Genomic DNA, 27573 nt, shown 5'->3' with positions numbered 1-27573 from the left:
ACAAGGATCTGGGAGGGATGGATTTTAAGGAGGAGGGAAGTGAACTACAGAACACTGGTGAAGGAAATGCAAAACATGTGGGCACGCGGGATATGCATCTTTTAGCAAAGGAAAAAGATTTGATTGTGATTATCAGCCATTCACTAACCCTATCCCAGCGATGTCACGCTTGTATTAATCAGGATTTAATCAAATCCTGGAATACAGCTGGAGAGCATTGGATTACAAACGGAAACAGATTCATTTAATCCTCTTCGATTCACTGGTGAACAGGCTCTTGGTGAGTCGTTCTAGTCACCTGGGGCTAAGGTTCACTCTGGTCATGATGTGTCGACAGCCTCGTAAACAGGAAACTTCCCCTGGTCTGAGGCCTCAAACCAACGCTTTCCTGGGGGAGCTTTTGTTTACCCCCTTTAAAGGAGCTACAGCGCTACCTGCTGTTCCTCAGTGAAAACTGCAGGCCCCTTCTTGCCAATTGGAACCCTCTGAGAAACCCACCGTAACCTCCTGACCCAGGAGTCGGAGAGGTTGGTCCCACTCTGTCGCCATTCCCGGGTAGAGGGGCATCCTGATCCAAGACCCATTAGCACCTTTTCTCCTGCTCTAACCAATCTGTTCCCTGGACGCCAATAACTCCCGACCTCCTCACCTCCCTCACTCTTCAAAGCAGTGGAGAAATCTGAAACTCCCTCTCCCCCAGAAGGTTGTCCGTAGATGTTGACCATCAACTGGAGTTTTTAAAAACAAGGATTAATGGAGGATATGGAAGAAAGATTGGTGAATGGATGTGAGATACATATCGGTCATTGCAGGAGAGGTTCAAACCTCCTCCTGTCCCTAATGCTCCACTCTCCCCTCCCTTAATTTAATATCAAAATATTTTAATATCAAAATATGTCAGTTGTTTAGTCAGGGCATGGTGACAGTTAGTCAGGCGTCAGCCTTAGCTCATTGGTCCCATTCTTCCTTCTGAGTCTAAATGAAGGTTGAGAGTTCAAACCCTTGCATTGCAAGCTCTGATTGGATGCCCTGATCCTTCAGGGGTCATCATGTGACCTCCAACCCCCCTGCACAGTTACCCAGCCATTTTTCTCACCATTTCCAATATTTTTCTGACTAACAAAGGAGATTGCACAAAGTAAATCAGAAAAACACCATTTCCTGTTCAAATGTCTCTCAGAATTCTCTTACCCAGAATTGCTTGCAGCTGTGTCCTGGAAATGAACCTATATTTCCTGAGACCTCCTGCAGCTTTGGTGATTTGAAACTCTACTCCAGTGGCTTTTTTAAAAAATTCATTCACAGGATGTGGGCATCAGTGGCGAGTCCAGCATTTATTGCCCAGCTCTTTCTGAAGGTCAGCTAGTGGTGGTGAGCTGCCTTCTTGAAACGCTGCAGTCTATTTGCTGAAGGTACACCCATCATGCTGTTAGGGAGGGAATTTCAGGATTCTGACCCAGCGACAGTGAAGGAACATCAATATATTTCCAAGTCAGGATGGAGAGTGACTCGGAGGGGAACTTGCAAGTGGTGGTGTTCCCAGGTATCCGCTGCCCCCGTTTATCGAAATGGCAGAGATTGTGTGTTTGGAAGGTGCTGTCAAAGGAGTCTTGGTAAGTTTCTGCGGTGTATATTATAAATGGTACACACAGCTGCCAGTGTGCATCAGTGGTGGAGGGATTGAATGTGTGTGGATGGAATACCAATCAAGCGGGCTGCTTTGTTCTGGACGGTGTCAAGCTTCTTGAGTGTTGTTGGAGCTGCACCCATCCAGGCAAGTGGAGAGTATTCCATTACACTCCTGACTTGTGTCTTGTAGATTCTGGATGGGTTTTGGGGAGTCAGGAGGTGAATTACTCACAACAGAATTCCCAGCCCCTGAACACAGAGTCTATGTTGGACACTCCTAGTGTGGTATTGAGGGAATGTGGTGTATTTGGGCATACTGTCTTTCAGATAAACCAAGGCTCAGTCTATTCTCCCAGGTGAATGTAAAATATCTTGGATACTATCTGCTGAAGAGCAGAAAATGGTGAGAAAAATGGATGGTCAACTGGACAGGAAGTTGGAGGTCACATGATGACCCCTGTAGGATCAGGGCATTCAATCAGAGCTTGCAATGCAAGGGTTTGAACTTTCAACCTTCATTTAGACTCAGAAGCAAGAGTGAGCTAAGGCTGGCGCCTGACCAACTGTCACTATCATCCCTGGATTGAAAGGCGCTATATAAATGCAAGTCTTTCTTTTTACTCCAATTCTCCCCTACTTTTATCTTGTGGTGTGTCACTGTGCATTAATTGACCCGATACTTTGCTGTGGCAATTGGTCTCGAGGTATCCGGGTCCAAGGCACTGCGGAGCCTTCTTCACATAACTGAGGAGCCCTTGGGTGTCCGTGGTCCAGAGTCACAGCCTCATTTCACGTTGTGGCAATTCTGCTTTCATTGTCACCGACAGTAATTTCCCATGGTAACATCATGTTTTACCTCCTGTTGTCACGGCAACACCCTAATCAAATGAGAATACCAATTCCATTATAATTACCGCATTAAACAGTGAAGCCTGTTTCTATAGGCCGCAGTCATAGGGCATTGCAGCAGCGGGTAGCGGTGTGATGTGGGATCCTCACCGACACCTTTCTGAAATGAAGCACACCGCAAAAAAAAAGCACCACACGCCAAACCCCGTTAAAGGGTTTGGTAGCTAAGGGTTAAAATCCAGCTCAGTTTTCACAAACAGAGAGAAACTCCGAGAGCGAGGGAAGAGAAAATAAATGCTGCTGCTGCTGCCTGAATATTGTGTGCGCTCAGTCTTCCTAAACCCTGACTAATTAACAAAAAGAAAACATTTAAATCACTTCTTCTCTTCTTTGTACAATTTTCTACGAAAAAAGGGCAGCTTTTAAAAAAAACACACGCATGCAATGCAACCTTTTATGAATATAAGCGACACCTTAACAGCCGTGAATTCACTGTATGGGTTCAGAACAAGGAGACAATTTTACTGGATAATAGCCTATCATGGAAGATACAATTTAAATTAAAAAATGCAATTTTCACCTTGGGTTGAACAAATGATTACAATTTCTATACAAATTAAGGCATCCAGCTTCTGTCTCACTACTTTTATCACACCATAAAATATGACATTATTACCATGAAATACATTTTCAAATATTTTTGATTCTGGCGATTGCTTTTAAATACAATCAACTGAGTATCACTTACCTTCTGAGGGGGGATTCAGCGTCAGGAGATGGGGGGGGGGGGCAATGAAAGTCTGGAGAGATTAAAGTAAATCAGAAGAAAATTTTAAACTAAATTATCACTCCTCGGCTGAAAGGCTGCTGCCTCTACCTCACGGGAAACAAATCAGCGTGAGATCTTACCCCATCAACTGTTGACTCTTTTTACCATTTCTTGCCTTGATTTTTATATCTCAGCTTCTATTTTTTTTAACCTCTCTCCTTCCAAGTGTTTAACACGATTAAAGGGGTTGAGGGGATAGATCGAGAGAAGTGATTTCCTCTGCGTGGGGTAGTCCAGAACAGGGCAGAATAATCTGAAAATTAAAGCAATGGGCATTACGGGGATGATGTTTCGCTAGTCAGTGCTCAGTGCGTGGAGGAGGATTGTGGGTTCATCTACTCCAGTGAGACCATCACTCAGGCCTTTGGTACCCCAAGATGCAACCATTCGAATAATCTCCTGGCTGCTGTCCCAGATTCTACTCCTGCAAAAACTCGAGACAATCCAAAACTCTACTGTCTGTGTCTTAACCCACAGCAGGCCCTGTTCATTCCCCAATCAACCCTGTGCTCGCTGATGTACATTGGCTCCTGGTCGAGCAACATCTTGATTTTAAAGTTCTCATCCTTTCTTTCAAATCCCTCCATGTCCTTGCCCCTCCCTATCTCTGCAATCCCTCCCCCATCCCCACAAACCTCTGAGATATCAGTGCTCCTAATTCTGGCATCTTGTGTATCCCCAATTATAATCAATTGCTCCACCATTGGTGGTTGTGCCTTCAGTTGCCTTGGCCCCAAGCTCTGTAATTCCCTCCCTACACCTCACTGCCTCTCTATCCTGTGCTGTCCTTGAAGACACTTGATAGATAACCTGCCCCTGACCAAGCTTCTGACCGAGTATGTGGCAAGGTGTCGTGCTGTGTTTTATAATATTCCTGTTGAAACACCTTAGACAGAATTTTCTGATTGTTTACGCTGTTGGGATTTCCCAGCCCGCCACAGTGAATGGAGATTTGACGGGCGCCGTGAATGACCGGTAAGATTCCGCCTCCTGGTGAGGATTCATTACGTTAAAGGTATTGGCTAAATACAAGTTGTTGTTAGTGTTGTTGAGTGCTGTGGTCAGAGCAGGTGTCTCTCTCGAATCGCACACCCTCTGCACTCTCTGAACTGACAGCTTTTGTTCAAACAGCCAGAGTGCGGGGCCCAGGATTCTCTCTGAGACAACATCAGAAAAACACATCAGCTGCTCAATGGCAATTGCTGCCTGTGGGATCTTACTGTGCATAATTTAGTGACTCATTATACCCCGTGCCCTCATTGCACCCCGTGAGCCCTCGCACGCTCATTATACCCCGCACACCCTCGCACACTCATTACACCCCATACACCCTCGCACACTCATTATACCCCATACACCCTCGCACACTCATTACACCCCATACACCCTCGCACACTCATTATACCCCATACACCCTCGCACACTCATTGAACCGCATACACCCTCGCACACCCATTATACCCTGTACACCCTCGCACACTCATTATACCCCGCACACCCATTACATCCCGTACAACCTCGCACACTCATTGAACCCCATACACCCTCGCACACTCATTATACCCTGTACACCCTCGCACACTCATCGTGCCCCATGAACCCTCGCACACTCATTGTATCCCATACACCCTTGCACACTCATTATACCCCGTGCACCCTCGCACCCTCATTATACCCTGTACACCCTCGCACCCTCATTATACCCTGTACACCCTCGCACAGTCATTATACCCCGTCAACTCTCGCACAGTCATTGTACCCTGTGCAACCTTGCACACTCATTGTACCCCATACACCCTCGCACACTCATTATACCCCGTGCACCCTCACACACTCGTTATACCCTGTACACCCTCGCACACTCATTGTACCCCATACTCCCTCGCACAATGAGTGTGCGAGGGTGTACAAGATATAATGAGTGTGCGAGGGTGTATGGGGTACACTCATTATTCCCCGTCAAACCTCGCACAGTCATTGTACCCCGTGCACCCACGCCCACTCATTGTACCCCGTATACCCTCGCACACTCATTGTACCGCATACACCCTCACACACTCATTATACCCCATACACCCTCACACACTCATTATACCCCATACACTCTCAAACACTCATTATATCCCATGCACCCTCGCACACTCATTTTACCCCGTACACCCTCACACACTCATTATACCCTGTACACCCTCGCACACTCATTAAACACCGTGCACCCTCGCACACTCATTAAACACCGGGCACCCTCGCACACTCATTTTACCCCGTACACCCTCACACACTCATTATACCCCGTACACCCTCGCACACTCATTAAACACCGGGCACTCTCGCACACGCATTATACCCTGTACACCCTCGCATACACATTATATCCCGTAACCCCTCACACACTCATTATGCCCCGTGCACCCTCGCACACTCATTATACCTTGCACACTCATTATACCCCATACACCCTCACAAACACATTATAGCTCACACACCCTCGCACACTCATTACACACCGTGCACCCTCGCACTCTCATTATACCCCGTACACCCTCACAAACACGGTATAGCTCGCACACTCATTACACACCGTGCACCCTCGCACTCTCATTATACCCCGTGCACCCTCGCACACTCATTATACTCCGTGCACCCTCGCACACTCATTATACCTCGCACACTCAATATACCCCATGCACACTCGCACACTCATTATACCCCGCACACTCATTATACACTGTGCACCCTCGCACAATTATACCCCGTACACCCTCGCACACTCATCATACCCCATACACCCTCGCACACTCATTATACCCCATACACCTTCGCACACCCATTAGACCTCGCACACTCATTATACCCCATGCACCCTCGCACACTCATTATACCCCATACACCCTCGCACACTCACTATACCTCGCACACTCATTATACCCCGTGCACCCTCTCACATTCATTATACCCCATACACCCTTGCATGCTCATTATACCCCGCACACCCTCGCACACTCATTATACCCCGTGCACCCTCATTATACCCTGTACACCCTCGCTCACTCATTATAGCCCATGCACCCTCGCACACTCATTATACCCCGTACACCCCCGCACACTGATTATACCCTGTACACCCTCGCACACTCATTATACCCTGTATACCCTCGCACACACATTATACCGCGTACACCCTCGCACACTCATTATACCCCGTACACCCTTGCACACCCATTATAACCTGTATACCCTCGCACACACATTATACCGCGTACACCCTTGCACACTCATTATACCCTGTACACCCTCGCACATGCATTATACCCTGTACACCCTCGCACACTCATTATACCCCATACACCCTCACACACTCATTATACCCCATACACTCTCAAACACACATTATATCCCATGCACCCTCGCACACTCATTTTACCCCGTACACCCTCACACACTCATTATACCCGGTACACCCTCGCACACTCATTAAACACCGTGCACCCTCGCACACTCATTATACCCTGTACACCCTCGCATACACATTATATCCCGCAACCCCTCACACACTCATTATGCCCCGTGCACCCTCGCACACTTATTATACCTTGCACACTCATTATACCTCACACACTCATTATACCCCATACACCCTCACAAACACATTATAGCTCACACACCCTCGCACACTCATTACACACCGTGCACCCTCGCACTCTTTTTATACCCCGTACATCCTCGCACACTCATTATACCCTGTACACCCCATACACGCTCATTAAACCCTGTACACTCTCGCACACTCATTACACCCCGTACACCTCATTAAACCCTGTGCACCCTCGCACACTCATTATGCCCCGTACACCATCGCACACTCATTATACCGCGTACACCCTCGCACACACATTATAGTCCGTGCACACTCATTATACCCCGTGCACCCTCGCACACTCATTATACCCCACACACCCTCGCACACTCATTATACCCCGTACACCCATGCACACTCATTATACCCCGTGCACTCTCGCACTCTTTTTATACCCTGTACACCCTCATTATACCCCGTACACCCATGCACACTCATCATACACCATACACCCTCGCACACTCATTATACCCCATGCACTCTCGCACACTCATTATACCCCGTGCACTCTCGCACACTCATTATACCCTGTACACCCTCGCACACTCATTATACCCTGTATACCCTTGTACACACATTATACCACGTACACCCTCGCACATTCATTATACCCCGTACACCCCCGCACACTCATTATACCCCGTACACCCTTGCACACTCATTACACCCTGTACGCCCTTGCACACTCATTATACCCTGTATACCCTCGCACACACATTATGCCATGTACACCCTCGCACACTCATTATACCCTGTACACCCTCGAACACTCACTATACCCCGTACACCCTTGCACACTCATTAAACCCCGTACACCCTTGCACACTCATTAAACCCCGTACACCCTCGCACACTCATTATACCCCGTACACCCTCGCACACTTATTATACCCAGTACACCCTCACACACTCATTATACCACGTACACCCCCGCACACTCATTATACCGCATACACCCTTGCACACACATTATACCGCGTACACCCTCGCACACTCATTATACCCTGTATACCCTCGCACACACATTATGCCATGTACACCCTTGCACACTCATTATACCCTGTACACCCTCGAACACTCACTATACCCCGTACACCCTTGCACACTCATTAAACCCCGTACACCCTTGCACACTCATTAAACCCCGTACACCCTCGCACACTCATTATACCCAGTACACCCTCGCACACTCATTATACCACGTACACACTCACACACTCATTATACCGCGTACACCCTTGCACACACATTATACCGCGTACACCCTCGCACACTCATTATACCCCGTGCACCCTCGCACACTCATTATACCCCACACTCTCGCACACTCATTATACCCCGTATCCCCATGCACACCCATTGTACCCTGTACACCCTCGCACACTCATTACAACCCATACACCCTCATTAAACCCTGTACACCCTCGCACACTCATTATACCCCGTACACCCTCATTAAACCCTGTACACTCTTGCACACTCATTATACCCTGTACGCCCACGCACACCCATTATACCCTGTACACCCTCGCACACTCATTACACCCCATACACCCTCATTAAACCCTGTACACTCTTGCACACTCATTACACCCCGTACACCCTCATTAAACCCTGTACACTCTCGCGCACTCATTACACCCCGTACACCTCATTAAACCCTGTACACCCTCGCACACTCATTATACCGCGTACACCCTCGCACACTCATTATACCGCGTACACCCTCATTATACCCCGTACACCCTCGCACACACATTATAGCCCGTGCACCCTCGCACACACATTATACCCCGTGCACCCTCGCACACTCATTATACCCCACACACCCTCGCACAATCATTATACCCCGTACACCCATGCACACTCATTATACCCTGTACACCCGCGCACACTCATTATACCGCGTACACCCTCGCACACACATTATAGCCCGTGCACCCTCGCACACTCATTATACCCCACACACCCTCGCACAATCATTATACCCCGTACACCCATGCACACTCATAATACCCTGTACACCCACACACACTCATTATACCCTGTACACCCTCGCACACTCATTACACTCCGTAAACCCCATACACCCTCATTAAACCCTGTACACTCGTGCACACTCATAATACCCTGTACACCCACACACACTCATTATACCCTGTACACCCTCGCACACTCATTACACCCCATACACCCTCATTAAACCCTGTACACCCTCGCACACTCATTATACCCCGTACACTCTCATTAAACCCTGTACACCCTCGCACACTCATTACACCCCGTACACCTCATTAAACCCTGTACACTCTCGCACACTCATTACACCCTGTACACCCCATACACCCTCATTAAACCCTGTACACTCTCGCACACTTATTACACCCTGTACACCCCATACACCCTCATTAAACCCTGTACACTCTCGCACACTCATTATACCCCATACACCCTCACACTCATTACACCCCATACACCCTCATTAAACCCTGTACACTCTCGCACACTCATTACACCCCGTACACCCTCATTATACCCCGTACACCCTCGCACACTCATTACACCCCATACACCCTCATTATACCCCATACACCCTTGCACACTCATTTTACCCTGTACCCCCTCGCTGGCGTAATGGGGCAGGGTGGGATGGGACATGGCGTGGGGTTGGGGGGCGGAGTGAGGGGGGACATTGGGCAGTGCAGGGAGGGGGGAGACGGTTGGGGGAGGGACTTTAATTTCTGCCCCACCTTACATGCTTCCCAGTTTTTTGCCACTTGGTAGCCTCGGCCCTAAACTCTGGAATTCCCTCTCCATCAGCCCTTCTCCAGGATCTGCAGCTTAATTCCTGTCACAACCAGTATCTTGGCAAGGCTGGACTCCAAGCAGAAAGCAGGCACTGAAGGGGTTAAATATTTGCGCTAATGATGATTGCTCCCTTGCAGTTCGCCCCTGTCCGGTTAAACGGGAAAGATCATCTGGCGCTGGAGAGCTTGCGGACTCTCATCCCTCTCCCAGCTTGTCTGTCACAGTCGGCGAGCTGTTTATGTATTCATAAGGAGTGTGGAGGATAAATGAATGGGTTCATTACAGTTTAAAGTGTTACTAATGGTGTGTACCTGACACACTGCACCTCCGAAAATCTAATGTGACACAGTGGAATATAAAAATCCATTGCTCAGCAAAGCCTGGTGCAGCCAGGAGCAACCAATGGAACCTTCCTATCAGCTCCTCATTCTGCATTCACTACACCCAATATTTACAATTCTTTCGCTATAATGTCGTACCAGGCCCTCATAGCCTGCTGTCACGACCTTAATATTAGCTGCAAATTGAGCTCCAGCAGCCTAACAGCAATTGGAGAATGTGAGTGGAATCACTTTCCTCAAACTATTCACTCTTTGAGGCAAAATGGAATTAACTCTGCAAGTTCTAAACTATCAACTGGACTCCAAACAACCCATGCCTTTCATAAAGGAATGTGTGTTCGGCTAAATCGACAAAGGTGCTGACTCTCACTGGGGTTCAGCCCCTCTCCTGAAGGTGCTGACTCTCACTGGGGTCCAGCCCCTCTCCTGAAGGTGCTGACTCTCACTGGGGTCCAGCCCCTCTCCTGAAGGTGCTGACTCTCACTGGGGTCCAGCCCCTCTCCTGAAGGTGCTGACTCTCACTGGGGTCCAGCCCCTCTCCTGAAGGTGCTGACTCTCACTGGGGTCCAGCCCCTCTCCTGAAGGTGCTGACTCTCACTGGGGTTCAGCTCCTCTCCTGAAGGTGCTGACTCTCACTGGGGTCCAGCCCCTCTCCTGAAGGTGCTGACTCTCACTGGGGTCCAGCCCCTCTCCTGAAGGTGCTGACTCTCACTGGGGTTCAGCCCCTCTCCTGAAGGTGCTGACTCTCACTGGGGTCCAGCCCCTCTCCTGAAGGTGCTGACTCTCACTGGGGTCCAGCCCCTCTCCTGAAGGTGCTGACTCTCACTGGGGTCCAGCCCCTCTCCTGAAGGTGCTGACTCTCACTGGGGTCCAGCCCCTCTCCTGAAGGTGCTGACTCTCACTGGGGTCCAGCCCCTCTCCTGAAGGTGCTGACTCTCACTGGGGTCCAGCCCCTCTCCTGAAGGTGCTGACTCTCAATGGGGTCCAGCCCCTCTCCTGAAGGTGCTGACTCTCACTGGGGTCCAGCCCCTCTCCTGAAGGTGCTGACTCTCACTGGATGGAGTTTTACTCTGTATTTAACCTGACCTCGGGACCGTTTGATGCTCCCATGAAGAGGGAGTGTTATTCTCTGTCTAATTGTGGGAGGAGATGTTTGGAATCATGCTGGGTTCAGTACAGTTTGACAGTCTGTCTGCTGTTCCAGTGCTTGGGCCTTTGGCCTGTGTCTCAGTGAGAGGCAGTGTGTTGAGGGCAGGAGGCTGTATACTAAAGAGAATGAATTGTTGCGAGAGTGAGAGTGATTCTGTACACTTGATGCTTCAGCAGCCTTGCTGTCAGCCTGTTTTTATCCCCTCACCATTTACCTCCATCTGTTTATTTTATTTGTGTTGACTTCTAATTTAATCAAGGCTCCAATCAAACTGTACAAATGAATCTGACGCCTGTTTCAGGACAAGCTTTGTCGCTCTGACTGATTAATTCATACAATGACAGACACAATGTTCTACTCTGCTTATCAAGCTGCTTCTACAGCCTCCCCAGTCAGGGTGACTAACCTCTATCTGTGTCACCGATTCTACACCAGCTCCACACTGTCATCATCTCTCCACGCTCGCCCTCCCCTCTCCCCATTCCGTCCTCCCCTCTCCCCATTCCGTCCTCCCCTCTCCCCATTCCGTCCTCCCCTCTCCCCATTCCGTCCTCCCCTCTCCCCATTCCGTCCTCCCCTCTCCCCATTCCGTCCTCCCCTCTCCCCATTCCGTCCTCCCCTCTCCCCATTCCGTCCTCCCCTCTCCCCATTCCGTCCTCCCCTCTCCCCATTCCGTCCTCCCCTCTCCCCATTCCGTCCTCCCCTCTCCCCATTCCGTCCTCCCCTCTCCCCATTCCGTCCTCCCCTCTCCCCATTCCGTCCTCCCCTCTCCCCATTCCGTCCTCCCCTCTCCCCATTCCGTCCTCCCCTCTCCCCATTCCGTCCTCCCCTCTCCCCATTCCATCCTCCCCTTTCAATCCCCACATTCCCTCATTATCCCCCTCCCGTTCCCCACCTCTCTCCTCACTGAGCCTCCCACCTCTCTCCCTCCACTATCCCCCTCCCTTTTCCTTCTCCTCTTGCTCTATCTTCCCCTCCCTCTCCATCCCTCCCTCTGCATTCTCAATGCACTCCTTCCTCCATTCACCTCTCCATCGCTCCCTCTTTTTCCTCCCCCTCCCGGGGTTCTGTTCCCCCTCTCTGCCCCTTCACGTGTATCCTGTGGTAGTTAGGCAAATCCTGAAAACTCAGTGCCTCCAACACGCACAGGGACAGGTCAGTGGCGACTCAACAGGATAAACTCAAACTCAAAACAATTCAAACAAATTCAGGCTTTTACACAAACCAAACATCAAAACAACTTCCCCCTAAAATCTAAAATCCTTGCTGAGAAAATGTCCCGTCCTGAATTATACATCACTACTATCCTGGGAACAAACTGTCACTGTGTGTGTGTGTGAGAGTGTGTGTGTGTGAGAGTGTGTGTGTGTGAGAGTGTGTGTGTGTGAGAGTGTGTGTGTGTGAGAGTGAGAGTGTGTGTCTGTGCGTGAGTGTGTGTGGGTGAGAGCGTGTGTGTGTCTGTGCGTGTGTGTGGGTGAGAGTGTGTGTGTGTGTCTGTGCGTGCGTGTGTGTGGGTGAGAGCGTGTGTGTGTGTCTGTGCATGTGTGTGGGTGAGAGTGTGTGTGTGTCTGTGCGTGAGTGTGGGTGAGAGTGCGTGAGTGTGTCTGTGCGTGAGTGTGTGTGGGTGAGAGCGTGTGTGTGTCTGTGCGTGTGTGTGGGTGAGAGTGTGTGTGTGTGTCTGTGCGTGAGTGTGTGTGGGTGAGAGTGTGTGTGTGTCTGTGCGTGTGTGTGGGTGAGAGTGTGTGTGTGTCTGTGCGTGTGTGTGGGTGAGAGTGTGTGTGTGTGTCTGTGCGTGTGTGTGGGTGAGAGTGTGTGTGTGTCTGTGCGTGTGTGTGGGTGAGAGTGTGTGTGTGTCTGTGCGTGTGTGTGGGTGACAGTGTGTGTGTGTGTCTGTGCGTGTGTGTGGGTGAGAGTGTGTGTGTGTCTGTGCGTGTGTGTGGGTGAGAGTGTGTGTGTGTGTCTGTGCGTGTGTGTGGGTGAGAGTGTGTGTGTGTCTGTGCGTGAGTGTGTGTGGGTGAGAGTGTGTGTGTGTCTGTGCGTGTGTGTGGGTGAGAGTGTGTGTGTGTCTGTGCGTGTGTGTGGGTGAGAGTGTGTGTGTGTGTCTGTGCGTGAGTGTGGGTGAGAGTGTGTGTGTGTCTGTGCGTGTGAGTGGGTGAGAGTGTGTGTGTGTGTCTGTGCGTGAGTGTGGGTGAGAGTGTGTGTGTGTCTGTGCGTGTGTGTGGGTGAGAGTGTGTGTGTGTCTGTGCGTGTGTGTGGGTGAGAGTGTGTGTGTGTCTGTGCGTGTGTGTGGGTGAGAGTGTGTGTGTGTGTCTGTGCGTGAGTGTGTGTGGGTGAGAGTGTGTGTGTGTCTGTGCGTGTGTGTGGGTGAGAGTGTGTGTGTGTCTGTGCGTGTGTGTGGGTGAGAGTGTGTGTGTGTGTCTGTGCGTGAGTGTGGGTGAGAGTGTGTGTGTGTCTGTGCGTGTGAGTGGGTGAGAGTGTGTGTGTGTGTCTGTGCGTGTGTGTGGGTGAGAGTGTGTGTCTGTGCGTGTGAGTGTGTGTGGGTGAGAGTGTGTGTGTGTCTGTGCGTGTGTGTGGGTGAGAGTGTGTGTGTGTCTGTGCGTGTGTGTGGGTGAGAGTGTGTGTGTGTGTCTGTGCGTGAGTGTGGGTGAGAGTGTGTGTGTGTCTGTGCGTGAGTGTGGGTGAGAGTGTGTGTGTGTCTGTGCGTGTGAGTGGGTGAGAGTGTGTGTGTGTGTCTGTGCGTGTGTGTGGGTGAGAGTGTGTGTCTGTGCGTGTGAGTGTGTGTGGGTGAGAGTGTGTGTGTGTCTGTGCGTGTGTGTGGGTGAGAGTGTGTGTGTGTCTGTGCGTGTGTGTGTGTGTGTGTCTGTGCGTGAGTGTGTGTGGTTGAGAGTGTGTGTGTGTCTGTGCGTGTGTGTGGGTGAGAGTGTGTGTGTGTCTGTGCGTGTGTGTGGGTGAGAGTGTGTGTGTGTGTCTGTGCGTGTGTGTGGGTGAGAGTGTGTGTGTGTCTGTGCGTGTGTGTGGGTGAGAGTGTGTGTGTGTGTCTGTGCGTGTGTGTGGGTGAGAGTGTGTGTGTGTCTGTGCGTGTGTGTGGGTGAGAGTGTGTGTGTGTCTGTGCGTGTGTGTGGGTGAGAGTGTGTGTGTGTCTGTGCGTGTGTGTGGGTGAGAGTGTGTGTGTGTGTCTGTGCGTGAGTGTGTGTGGGTGAGAGTGTGTGTGTGTCTGTGCGTGTGTGTGGGTGAGAGTGTGTGTGTGTCTGTGCGTGTGTGTGGGTGAGAGTGTGTGTGTGTCTGTGCGTGTGTGTGGGTGAGAGTGTGTGTGTGTCTGTGCGTGTGTGTGGGTGAGAGTGTGTGTGTGTCTGTGCGTGTGTGTGGGTGAGAGTGTGTGTGTGTCTGTGCGTGTGTGTGGGTGAGAGTGTGTGTGTGTCTGTGCGTGTGTGTGGGTGAGAGTGTGTGTGTGTCTGTGCGTGTGTGTGGGTGAGAGTGTGTGTGTGTCTGTGCGTGTGTGTGGGTGAGAGTGTGTGTGTCTGTGCGTGTGTGTGGGTGAGTGTGTGTGTGTGTGTCTGTGCGTGTGTGTGGGTGAGAGTGTGTGTGTGTGTCTGTGCGTGTGTGTGGGTGAGAGTGTGTGTGTGTCTGTGCGTGTGTGTGGGTGAGAGTGTGTGTGTGTCTGTGCGTGTGTGTGGGTGAGAGTGTGTGTGTGTCTGTGCGTGTGTGTGGGTGAGAGTGTGTGTGTGTCTGTGCGTGAGTGTGGGTGAGAGTGTGTCTGTGCGTGTGTGTGGGTGAGAGTGTGTGTGTGTCTGTGCGTGTGTGTGGGTGAGAGCGTGTCTGTGCGTGTGTGTGGGTGAGAGTGTGTGTGTGTCTGTGCGTGTGTGTGGGTGAGAGTGTGTGTGTGTCTGTGCGTGTGTGTGCGTGTGAGTGTGTGTGTGTGTGTGCGTGTGTGTGGGTGAGAGTGTGTGTGTGTGAGAGTGTGTGTGTGTGTGTGTCTGTGCGTGTGTGTGGGTGTGCGTGTGAGTGTGTGTGTGTGTGTGTGTCTGTGCGTGTGAGTGTGTGTGTGTGTGTGTGTCTGTGCGTGTGTGTGGGTGTGCGTGTGAGTGTGTGTGTGTGTCTGTGCGTGTGAATGTGTGTGTGTGTGTGTCTGTGCGTGGGTGTGCGTGTGAGTGTGTGTGTGTGTGTGTGTGTGTGCGTGTGAGTGTGTTTCTTGTAATAATTGTGTCTCTCTGCCAGTCTGTCAGTGCCCTCCTGTCTGTATCACTGTCTCTCTCTCTCCCTCGCTCCCTCTCTCTCTCTCGCTCCCTCTCTCTCCCTCGCTCCCTCTCTCTCTCTTGCTCCCCTCTCTCTCCTGCTTCCTCTCTCTCTCGCTCCCGTTCTCTGTCCCGCTCTCCCTCTCTTTCGCTCCCTCTCTCTCTCTCTCTCTTGTTCCCTTGCTCCAGGTGTCGGGTGTAATTGGAATGTTAGTCACCATGGATAACTAATCCAGCCATAGAACTCTCAATCCTCCAATCATCAGTAATGCTTTAGCACCGAGCTGCTAACCCAGCACCTTCCACAGGCCAGTGAGGGGACCGAGTATCTCACTGCTCAACACTGACCCTGACAGACACCACGGATTAAAGAGGAATGCAGCGAGAGAGCAACAGAGAGAGAGAGAGACACACACACACACACGGTCACAGACACACAGACACCGCACGCACACAGACACACACGCAAACACACACGCTGCGTGTATACAGACACACAGGGGCGCACACACACACACACACACACAAAGGAAAGAGACAGAGGCATAGAATTAGAGTGATGAACAGAGAGAGACAGATACAGCCAGAGAGAGAGAGACAGAAAGAGAGGGATAGAGACAAAGAGGTTAAGGGAGATGGAAGAGAGATGGGCAGCATGGTGGCACAGTGGTGAGCACTGCTGCCTCACAGCATCAGGGACCCGGTTCAATTACAGCCTCGGGTCACTGTCTGTGTGGAGTTTGCACATTGTCCCCGTGTCTGCGTGGGTTTCCTCCGGGTGCTCCGGTTTCCTCCCACAGTCCAAAGATGTGCAGGTTAGGTGGATTGATCATGCTGAATTCTCCCTTAGTGTCAGGGGGATTAGCAGGGTAAATATGTGGGATAGGGCCTGGGTGGGATCGTGCTTGATGGGCCGAATGGCCTCCTTCTGCACCGTAGGGATTCTATAATTTAGAAAGAAAAGGACAGGGACAGAGAGAGACAGGGACAGAGAGAGAGGGTGACAGAGAGAGAGGGTGACAGAGAGAGAGGGTGACAGAGAGAGAGGGTGACAGAGAGAGAGGGACAGGGACAGGGACAGAAAGATGGACAGAGAGAAAAAAAAGCACGAGGAAGAGAAATGAGCGGAGAGTGTGCTTTTGACAGAGAGAGAAGGAGAGAGTGTGTAACAGAGAGATTGAAAGTGAGGGTACATAAAGGAGAGAGAGCGAGGGTGGTGGAGGGGAATGGGGGCCTTTTCAATATAATCAGGTGGACAGAAGGAGAGGAAAAGCAGAAAGTTTCCACTGAAACCCTGATGGCCTGAGGCTTATTTTGGTTTAATTTCCACTGCCTGGCATTTCACAGCTGGTAAAAGCGTTTCCTATCCATGTTATGATTAGTGTAAATTAATAGGCGGCTTTCAACTAATCAGCACTGATTAAAGCTGTCAAACACTGATGGCCATACGCTATTGACACTGAGCCACCCAGGACCAGCTCTGTCACATCCCAGCTCCATCGCACAACAAATTAAATGCTGCTTTCAGTGGGATTGGCAACAGTCTGCACACACATTCCCCGTAATTCAGCTGCAATTCTCAGCAGTGTGTGAACAGAGGACATATCAGACAGCACCTGCAGCAAGGCCATTCCTCCGTGCACTGCTTCTAACTCATAAACCCGCTTAACAGAAGAACGGAGCAAAGGGGAAGGGGCTTCACTAATTTAGGAAGGAGCTGCCCCACCCTCACCATCTCCATCACTGACCCACTTCCTCCCTTTATACCAATATCAGCCGTGGCTCACTGGACAACACTCTCGCCTCGAAATCCGAAGGCCATGGGTTCAAGCCCCACTCCAGAGACCTGGGCACAAAATCCAGGCTAACAGTGCACTGCACTGAGGGAGTGCTGCACTGAGGGAGTGCTGCACTGAGGGAGCGCTGCACTGAGGGAGCGCTGCACTGAGGGAGTGCTGCACTGAGGGAGCGCTGCACTGAGGGAGCGCTGCACTGAGGGAGCGCTGCACTGAGGGAGCGCTGCACTGAGGGAGCGCTGCACTGAGGGAGCGCTGCACTGAGGGAGCGCTGCACTGAGGGAGCGCTGCACTGAGGGAGCGCTGCACTGAGGGAGCGCTGCACTGAGGGAGCGCTGCACTGAGGGAGCGCTGCACTGAGGGAGCGCTGCACTGAGGGAGCGCTGCACTGAGGGAGCGCTGCACTGAGGGAGCGCTGCACTGAGGGAGCGCTGCACTGAGGGAGCGCTGCACTGAGGGAGCGCTGCACTGAGGGAGCGCTGCACTGAGGGAGCGCTGCACTGAGGGAGCGCTGCACTGAGGGAGCGCTGCACTGAGGGAGCGCTGCACTGAGGGAGCGCTGCACTGAGGGAGCGCTGCACTGAGGGAGTGCTATCTTTTTGGATCATATGTTAAAATGGGCAAAAGAGTTGAATTCCTGAGGTGAGGTGAGAGTGACTGCCCTTGTCACCAAGGCAGCATTCGACTGGGTGTGGCATCATGGAGCTCTAATTTACTCAGCTGGGGAGAGTCAATGATCAGGCAGGGCACGAGGCCAGCCCATTGCACTGGGGGGTGTGCTGACCCCTGCTATCGTGGTTTGCCCAGGCTCGGGTAGAGTACACGGTCAGGGTAGCCAATGAGGTTAAACTGAGGCTTTACTTGATGCAATTTTTCAAAATCACCTCAGCCTTTTGGCTACGATAAAGTGTTAGATCAAGCCCGTGGCGGGGGACGGGGGGAGGGGGGGGGGGGAAGCGTTAGATCAAGCCCGCAGTGGGGGCGGGGGGGGGGGGGGGGGGAGAGGGGGGTGGGGATAAAGCGTTAGATCAAGCCTGCAGTGGGGGGGGGTAACAATGCCTCATCCTGTCAGCTTGGATCTTGTTTGCCCCTCATGCAGGGACTATGATTGGACTTTATTTGAGTTGGATTTTTTGACTAGAATTAAAGTGCCAAACGGTACCAACGAAAAGAAGCCAAAACAAACCTGGAGTCGATGGGTATCAGGGGGCAAACTCTCTGCTGGTTGGAGTCATTCTTGGCGTGAAGGTAGATGGCTGTGGTTGTGGAGGGTCAGTCATCTCAGCTCCAGGAATCTCTGCAGGAATCCCTCAGGGTAGTGTCCGAGGCCCAACAATCTTCAGCTGCTTCATCAATGACCTTCCCTCCGTCATAAGGTCAGAAATGGGGATGTTCGCTGATGATTGCACAATGTTCAGCATCAAAGAACAAAGAACAAAGAACAATACAGCACAGGAACAGGCCCTTCGGCCCTCCAAGCCCGCGCCGCTCCCCGGTCCAGGATTGAATCCTGAATCCAGGATCCCCGCCCAATTTTCCAGCCTATCTACATACCAATATCCTATCCACCGAGCTGTCCCTCACAGCTACGATGCTTTGTTCATTACAACCTATTAACTCACCCCCACCCCCCTATTCCAGACCATGTGATCCCCAGGGAGAGGCGAAAACCCAGAGTGAAAAACCCCAGGGCCAATATGGGGAAAAAAAAAATCTGGGAAATTCCTCTCCGACCCCCTGAGGCGATCGAAACGAGTCCAGGAGATCACAATGGCCCTGATCGGAAAATGCTTCCCAACCCTAGTCATTTCCACTTCCATGAACACCATATGAATTCCCTGCCCCCGAGACAGGTTCCCAACTATCCGCAGTCTCGCTCTGTACTGGCACCAGCAAGATGATCATAGAATGAAGCCTTGAAACGAGAAACAAGGAACAATTAGCCCGCGCCGCTCCCTGGTCCAAACTAGACCACTCTTTTGTATCCCTCCATTCCCACTCCGGTCATATAGCTGTCTAGATAAGTCTTAAACGTTCCCAGTGTGTCCGCCTCCACCACCTTGCCCGGCAACACATTCCAGGCCCCCACGACCCTCTGTGTGAAATATGTCCTTCTGATATCTGTGTTAAACCTCCCCCCCTTCAAAGAACAAAGAACAAAGAACAGTACAGCACAGGAAACAGGCCTTCGGCCCTCCAAGCCTGTGCCGCTCCTTGGTCCAACTAGACCAATCGTTTGTATCCCTCCATTCCCAGGCTGCTCATGTGACTATCCAGGTAAGTCTTAAACGATGTCAGCGTGCCTGCCTCCACCACCCTACTTGGCAGCGCATTCGCGACTCCTCAGATACTGAAGCAGTCAGTGCCCGTGGGCAGCGGGACTTGGGCAAATTTTCAACTCCGACAAGTACCATTCGTGCCACACAAATGCCAGCAGTAACCATCACTAACAAGAGAACCTAACAGCTTTCCCTTGGCACTCAATGTCATTACCATCACTGAGCCCCCACCATCAACATCCTGGAGACCAACACTAAACAGAAACTTAATTGAACCAGACACATATAAGTCGGAGCTTGGGAATCCTGCAGCGAGTGACTCGCTTCCTGACTCCCCAGAGCCTATCCACCATCTACAAGGCACAAGTCAGGAGTGTGATGGATTACTCCCCACTTGCCTGGGTGGGTGCAGCTCCAACACCACTCGAGAAGCTCGGAACCATCCAGGACAAAGAAATCCAAATGGTCATCGAAAAATGGCTCTTTCTACAGCACCTTCCAAACCACAACCTCTCCCATCGAGAAGGACAAGAGTCGCAGATACCTGGAAACACCACCAGCTGCAAGCTGCCCTCCAAGCCACTCGCCATCCTGACTCGGAAACGTATCACTGTTTCTTCACTGTCACTGGGTCAAAATCCTGAAACTCCCCCCCTAACAGCACGGTAGGTGTACCTACAGCACATGGACTGCAGCGATTCAAGAGAGCAGCTCACCATCACCTTCTCAAGGGGCAAATAGGGATGGGCAGTAAATGCTGGCCTAGCCAGTGAGGCCCATATTGGAAACATGTTCCTATTTCACCATCGCTCCTGTAATCACTGATCTAAATTGGCTCCCAATCAGAAAACCGACTGATTTCAAAATTCTTATCCTTGATTTGTAAATCCCTTCACAGCCTTATCCCTCCCTATCTCGTAACCTTCTCCAACCCTCTGAGATCTTTGCCCTCCTCCAATTCTGCCTCTGGCTCCTCCCCAGTTTCCTTCACTCCATGGGGGTCTTGCCTTCAGTTGCCTGGGGGCCAAACTCTGTATTTCCCTCCCTAATCCTCGCGCCCCTCATCTCAAACCCACATCGATGAGCAAGGTTTTGCTCCTCTGCCCCATTATCTCCCCACGTGCCTCCATGCTGTGTTTGTGACGGTCCTTTGGGACATTCTACAATGTCACGGGTGCTTCATAAATACAAGTTGTTGTTGCATCAGTTCAGCCCCAGCCTCGCACCAACTGACAGCACGGTTTCTGCGAATGTCACCAGCTGGTTCTGGCTGCTCACAACAACAACAAATAAATGAGGGGATGTCTCTGTGGCGGCTCTCCCACTGTGAGTGTAAATAGCAGAGAATCACTGAGTCTGACTCTGTACAATCCAGAAGCCAGGCTGGCGCGCTCACTACAGAAATAGGTTTCAGATTAGAGACTAATAAAAGCGCCTGGTGCTGATCTCAGAATCAAATCTCTCCGAAAATAAAAGATTTAATGAGTTTTTAAGGTGTGGACAAAGAGATTAAAAAGAGAGAGAGCGAGAGAGAGATGGGAAAAGAAATAGAGAGACAGACAGATAGAGACACACACAGTGAGAGAGACAGACACGCACACAAAGTGAGACAGACACACACGCACACAAAGTGAGACAGACACACAAACACAAAGTGAGACAGACACACACACAAAGTGAGACAGACACACACAAACACAAAGTGAGACAGACACACACACACACAAGTGAGACAGACACACGCACATACAAAGTGAGACAGACACACACACACACACACACAAAGTGAGACAGACACACACACAGTGAGACAGACACACACACAAAGTGAGACAGACACACACACAAAGTGAGACAGACACACACACACACACACAAAGTGAGACAGACACACACACGCACACACAAAGTGAGACAGACACACACACGCACACACAAAGTGAGACAGACACACACACACACAAAGTGAGACAGACACACACACACAAAGTGAGACAGACACACACACGCACACACAAAGTGAGACAGACACACGCACACACAAAGTGATACAGACACACGCACACACAAAGTGAGACAGACACACGCACACACAAAGTGAGACAGACACACGCACACACAAAGTGAGACAGACACACACACACACAAAGTGAGACAGACCCACACACACACAAAGTGAGACAGACACACGCACACACAAAGTGAGACAGACACACGCACACACAAAGTGAGACAGACACACACACACACAAAGTGATACAGACACACGCACACACAAAGTGAGACAGACACACGCACACACAAAGTGAGACAGACACACGCACACACAAAGTGAGACAGACACACGCACACACAAAGTGAGACAGACACACACACACAAAGTGAGACAGACACACACACACAAAGTGAGACAGACACACACACACAAAGTGAGACAGACACACACACAAAGTGAGACAGACACACACGCACACAAAGTGAGACAGACACACACGCACACACACAAAGTGAGACAGACACACACGCACACACAAAGTGAGACAGACACACACACACACAAAGTGAGACAGACACACACACACACAAAGTGAGACAGACACACACACACAAAGTGAGACAGACACACACACACAAAGTGAGACAGACACACACACACACAAAGTGAGACAGACACACACACACAAAGTGAGACAGACACACACACACACAAAGTGAGACAGACACACACACACAAAGTGAGACAGACACACACACAAAGTGAGACAGACACACACACACACACAAAGTGAGACAGACACACACACAAAGTGAGACAGACACACACACACACACAAAGTGAGACAGACACACACACGCACACACAAAGTGAGACAGACACACACACGCACACACAAAGTGAGACAGACACACACACACACAAAGTGAGACAGACACACACACACAAAGTGAGACAGACACACACACACAAAGTGAGACAGACACACACACGCACACACAAAGTGAGACAGACACACGCACACACAAAGTGAGACAGACACACGCACACACAAAGTGAGACAGACACACGCACACACAAAGTGAGACAGACACACGCACACACAAAGTGAGACAGACACACACACACACAAAGTGAGACAGACCCACACACACACAAAGTGAGACAGACACACACACGCACACACAAAGTGAGACAGACACACACACACAAAGTGAGACAGACACACACACACACAAAGTGAGACAGACACACACGCACACAAAGTGAGACAGACACACACGCACACACAAAGTGAGACAGACACACACGCACACACAAAGTGAGACAGACACACACACACACAAAGTGAGACAGACACACACACGCACACACAAAGTGAGACAGACACACGCACACACAAAGTGAGACAGACACACACACACAAAGTGAGACAGACACACACACAAAGTGAGACAGACACACACACAAAGTGAGACAGACACACACACACACAGTGAGACAGACACACACACACACAGTGAGACAGACACACACACAAAGTGAGACAGACACACACACAAAGTGAGACAGACACACACACAAAGTGAGACAGACACACACACACACACAAAGTGAGACAGACACACACACACAAAGTGAGAGACACACACACGCACACACAAAGTGAGACAGACACACACACGCACACACAAAGTGAGACAGACACACACAGACACAAAGTGAGACAGACACACACAAAGTGAGACAGACACACACACGCACACACAAAGTGAGACAGACACACACAGACACAAAGTGAGACAGACACACACAAAGTGAGACAGACACACACAGACACAAAGTGAGACAGACACACACAAAGTGAGACAGACACACACACACAAAGTGAGACAGACACACACACACAAAGTGAGACAGACACACACACACAAAGTGAGACAGACACACACACACACACAAAGTGAGACAGACACACACGTACACAAAGTGAGACAGACACACACGCACACACAAAGTGAGACAGACACACACGCACACACAAAGTGAGACAGACACACACACAAAGTGAGACAGACACACACACGCACACACAAAGTGAGACAGACACACGCACACACAAAGTGAGACAGACACACGCACACACAAAGTGAGACAGACACACACACACACAAAGTGAGACAGACACATACACGCACACACAAAGTAAGACAGACACATACACGCACACACAAAGTGAGACAGACACACACACACACAAAGTGAGACAGACACACACACACACAAAGTGAGACAGACACACACACACACAAAGTGAGACAGACACACACACACACAAAGTGAGACAGACACACACACACACAAAGTGAGACAGACACACACACACACAAAGTGAGACAGACACACACACACACAAAGTGAGACAGACACACACACACACAAAGTGAGACAGACACCCACACACACAAAGTGAGACAGACACACACACACACAGAGTGAGACAGACACACACGCACACACAAAGTGAGACAGACACACGCACACACAAAGTGAGACAGACACACGCACACACAAAGTGAGACAGACACACACACACACAGTGAGACAGACACACACACACACACAAAGTGAGACAGACACACACACGCACACACAAAGTGAGACAGACACACACACACACAAAGTGAGACAGACACCCACACACACAAAGTGAGACAGACACACACACACACAGAGTGAGACAGACACACACGCACACACAAAGTGAGACAGACACACGCACACACAAAGTGAGACAGACACACGCACACACAAAGTGAGACAGACACACACACACACAGTGAGACAGACACACACACACACACAAAGTGAGACAGACACACACGTACACAAAGTGAGACAGACACACACGTACACAAAGTGAGACAGACACACACGCACACACAAAGTGAGACAGACACACACGCACACACAAAGTGAGACAGACACACGCACACACAAAGTGAGACAGACACACGCACACACAAAGTGAGACAGACACACGCACACACAAAGTGAGACACACACACACACACACACACAAAGTGAGACAGACACACACACACACAAAGTGAGATAGACACACACACACACAAAGTGAGACAGACACATACACGCACACACAAAGTGAGATAGACACACACACACACAAAGTGAGACAGACACACACACACACACACAAAGTGAGACAGACACACACACACACAAAGTGAGACAGACACACACACACACAAAGTGAGACAGACACACACACACAAAGTGAGACAGACACATACACGCACACACAAAGTGAGACAGACACACACACACACAAAGTGAGACAGACACATACACGCACACACAAAGTGAGACAGACACATGCACGCACACACAAAGTGAGACAGACACACACACACACAAAGTGAGACAGACACACACACACACAAAGTGAGACAGACACACACACACACAAAGTGAGACACACACACGCACACACAAAGTGAGACAGACACACACACACACAAAGTGAGACAGACACATACATGCACACACAAAGTGAGACAGACACACACACACAAAGTGAGACAGACACACACACACAAAGTGAGACAGACACACACACACACAAAGTGAGACAGACACACACACAAAGTGAGACAGACACACACACACAAAGCGAGACAGGCAGACACACACACAAAGCGAGACAGACACACTTACACACACACGAGAGACGGACACACACGCACCCACAAAACGAGACAGACACACACACACACAAAGCGAGACAGACACACACACACAATGAGAGACAGACACACACAAAGTTAGACAGACACACACACACAAAGCGAGACAGACACACACACACAAAGTGAGACAGACACACACACACAAAGTGAGACAGACACACACACACATACACATATGCAATGAGAGACAGACACATTCAAAATGACACACACTCACAATGAGAGACAGACACACACTCACAATGAGAGACAGACACACACACACAATGAGTGAGACACACATACAATGAGAGAGACACACACACAATGAGAGACAGACACACCCACAATGAGAGACAGATACACACACAATGAGAGAGACACACACACAATGAGAGACAGACACACCCACAATGAGAGACAGATACACACACAATGAGAGACAGACACACACACAATGAGAGACAGACACACACACAATGAGAGACAGACACACACACAATGAGAGACAGACACACACACACAATGAGGGACACACACACACAATGAGAGACACACACGCACACACAATGAGGGACAGACACGCACACACAATGAGGGACAGATACACACACACACACACAATGAGAGACAGACACACACAATGAGAGACAGACACACACAATGAGAGACAGACACACACACACAATGAGGGACACACACACACACACAATGAGAGACACACACACACACAATGAGGGACAGATACACACACACACACAATGAGGGACAGATACACACACACACAATGAGAGACAGACACACACAAAGTGAAACAGGCACATACACGATTAAGAGCCTCTTCTTGGCACTGCCAGTGTTTTGTTGGTGTTGGGAGTTGCTGTCACTGTGTGAGGGAGACCATTGAGTAAGCCCCAGCGGTTCCCCGGGGGGTTCCATGTTGGAGTTTCCTCTCTGCTCACTCCATGCCGACATCCCGCTTCTTCTTCCCACAGAGCTATGTTCCCACAACACGCACATGGCACTGCCACATTGACCACTCTCTGATTGGCTCTGTGAGTCCAGGAGGTGGGCCAATGGGACCTCATAATTGGCAGCCACTGGTAAAATGCCATTCTCTCCCCCCGGATCCTGTTCCACTGGCATCAGATCCTGATGGCAGGAATACCCGGACAGTGAGAAGATTTCCAGCAGCATCAAAGAGAAAGGAATCTCAAACTCCTCATTCCCAAAAGCTGTGGTATTCACAACTCACCCAATAGACACATCTATACACAATAGGCATGCTCATACACAATACGCATGCCCATACACAATACGCACGCCCATACACAATAGGCATCCTCATACACAATACGCACGCCCATACACAATACGCACGCCCATACACAATACGCACGCCCATACACAATACGCACGCCCATACACAATACGCACGCCCATACACAATACGCACGCCCATACACAATACGCACGCCCATACACAATACGCACGCCCATACACAATACGCACGCCCATACACAATACGCACGCCCATACACAATACGCACGCCCATACACAATACGCACGCCCATACACAATACGCACGCCCATACACAATACGCACGCCCATACACAATACGCACGCCCATACACAATACGCACGCCCATACACAATACGCACGCCCATACACAATACGCACGCCCATACACAATACGCACGCCCATACACAATACGCACGCCCATACACAATACGCACGCCCATACACAATATGCACGCCCATACACAATATGCACACCCATACACAATATGCACGCCCATACACAATATGCACGCCCATACACAATATGCACGCCCATACACAATATGCACGCCCATACACAATATGCACGCCCATACACAATATGCACGCCCATACACAATATGCACGCCCATACACAATACGCACGCCCATACACAATATGCACGCCCATACACAATATGCACGCCCATACACAATATGCACGCCCATACACAATATGCACGCCCATACACAATATGCACGCCCATACACAATACGCACGCCCATACACAATACGCACGCCCATACACAATACGCACACACATCCAAACATGTTCTTTACCTCATCTTCTTTCTGTCTCAGTCTGAATTTCTCCATCTCTGTCTTTATCTCTCTTTCACTCTTTCTGTCACTGACTTTCTCTCTCTATTTCTTTGTCATTTTCTGTGTGTCTGCCCCTCTGTTTGCCTCTCTCTCTCAGTCCCTCCGAATATCTGTCTGTTGCCCCCCCCCC

This window comes from Mustelus asterias, chromosome 22 (assembly GCF_964213995.1).
Source record: "Mustelus asterias chromosome 22, sMusAst1.hap1.1, whole genome shotgun sequence".
Classification (NCBI taxonomy): domain Eukaryota; kingdom Metazoa; phylum Chordata; class Chondrichthyes; order Carcharhiniformes; family Triakidae; genus Mustelus; species Mustelus asterias.
Note: the sequence above shows the minus strand (reverse complement) of the source record.